This window comes from Peromyscus leucopus, chromosome 17, assembly GCF_004664715.2.
Source record: "Peromyscus leucopus breed LL Stock chromosome 17, UCI_PerLeu_2.1, whole genome shotgun sequence".
Lineage (NCBI taxonomy): Eukaryota > Metazoa > Chordata > Mammalia > Rodentia > Cricetidae > Peromyscus > Peromyscus leucopus.
The window spans coordinates 55,775,036-55,777,083 of NC_051077.1; positions in this window are offsets into that span (position 1 = coordinate 55,775,036).

Genomic DNA, 2,048 nt, shown 5'->3' on the forward strand with positions numbered 1-2,048 from the left:
TATGGGAGGAGGCCAGGGTCCTACAGTAATGGTACTATCCACAGTTAGAATGGGGCTTCCTATCTCAGCTACCCTATTTGGAACTCCTTTATGTACATGCTGGAGCATTGTTTCTGCGGGGATTCTAGCTGTTACCATGCGAGAAAGGTCACAAGGCACAACAAAACCCAGTATCAGAGCTTTATTGGGGGGAACTGTAGCTAGAGTTTTCCTGCCTTGCCCACAGTCAGGACAAATCTTTGTCACTTGCCTGTAGCTAGAGTTTTCCTGCCTTGCCCACAGTCAGGACAAATCTTTGTCACCCTCCAGTCCCACAGCCACTCAGACCCAACCAAGTAAACACAGAGACTTCTATTGGTTACAAACTGTATGGCCGTGGCACGCTTCTTGCTAACTGTTCTTATATCTTACATTAATCCATTTCCACAAATCTATACCTTGCCATGTGGCTCATGGCTTACTGGCATCTTCACATGCTGCTTGTCCTGGCGGCGGCTGGCAGTGACTCCTTCTGCCTTCCTATTCTTTCTTTTCTCCTCTCTGTTAGTCCTGCCTATACTTCCTGCCTAGCCAATCAGTGTTTTATTTATTGACCAATCAGAGCAATTTGACATACAGAACATCCCACATCAGGTGGGGTCTGGTGACATGTGTAAGGCTGTCTCCCTATCCCAACAATAGGGAAATGAGGAGAAGTGGGACCCCAAGACTCCCTCAGGACTAAGTGACTCAATGTCCAATAGGAAGGAAACGGATCGGTTACTATGGGAGAAAGGTCACAAGACATGACAAAACCTAGTATCAGAGCTTTATTAGAAGGAGGGGGGGATAGAAGAGAGTGACCAGGCTTGTAGAAGACATGTGTTCTCGAGAGGGGAGGAGGAAAGAGCAGAAGAGAGGGGAGGAGTCTGTGACCGGCTTTTTAAGGATCCTCCTGCATATGCGTATGTGGGCTTACGGACTTCCACCATGCATGCCCAGATTGTGTGACCACACTGCACGCATTACATAATCACTCAGCACATGGATGGATGATGTAATGTGTGGTCATAAAGCTGGAGAAGTGGCAGAATCCTAACACTAGCTCCCATCAGGTTAACAAGATTAATCATTACCACCTAACAGCACTTACTGCGTTCTGTTCCTTTTCTCCATTATCTGACCCTGGGTTTTTCTTTTATTATAGTTTCTATTGTAAGAAATTAAACTTTTCTTTCTTTTTTTCCTTTGGTTTTTGAGACAGGGTTTCTCTGTAACACTGGCTGGCCTCGAACTAGGAGATTACCCTGCCTCTGCATCTCCAGTGCTGGGATTAATGGCACACACCACCACTGCCTGCCTTTTTTTTTTTTTTCTTTTTTAGAAAAAACACAGAGCACTCAGGAGTCACAGGCAGGTGGATTTCTGTGAGTTTGAGGCTAGCCTGATCTACAGAGCAAGCTCTGGGACAGCCATGGCAATAGAGAGACTCTGTCTGGAAAAACCAATAAATAAATAAAGTTTTAATTATTCAGTGACTAAGTGTATATGCATATATGTAGGACACACTGGCGGTCAGAGGACAGCTTCCTGGAGTTGGTTTTCTCCTTCTGCCATGTTCAGTCTTAACCTACTAAGTCTTTTCCTTGGCCCATGGCTTCAATTTTTTTTTTTTTTTCGTTTTGTTATTTTGTTTAAATTGTAATGTTTGTAGAGGCCTGGATCTGAGGCATAGGGGAGGGATGAAAGGAGCGGAGATCTTAACTAAAGTAGTCTGGAAGAACACATGTGCTACGAAAATAGAGGGAATTGATACTTGTGCTAATGTCCAGCCTGAGAAAGATGAACAATAGATGTGCCAAATGCCTGGAAAACATCGTCTTGTTCCTGGGCGTCTTTCTAGTTGTGAGGAAGCAGGATTACTGTGGTGAACACTCTGTAAGTGTGTAGTAGAGTGTGCACAGCAGCTACTCGGTGCCCAGGAGGGAATATTGTAAGCGCTATGAGAACAGCTTTACTAGGGAGGAGTGAGGTCTGCTTAAATGCACTCTCCCCCTGTGGTAGGCTGG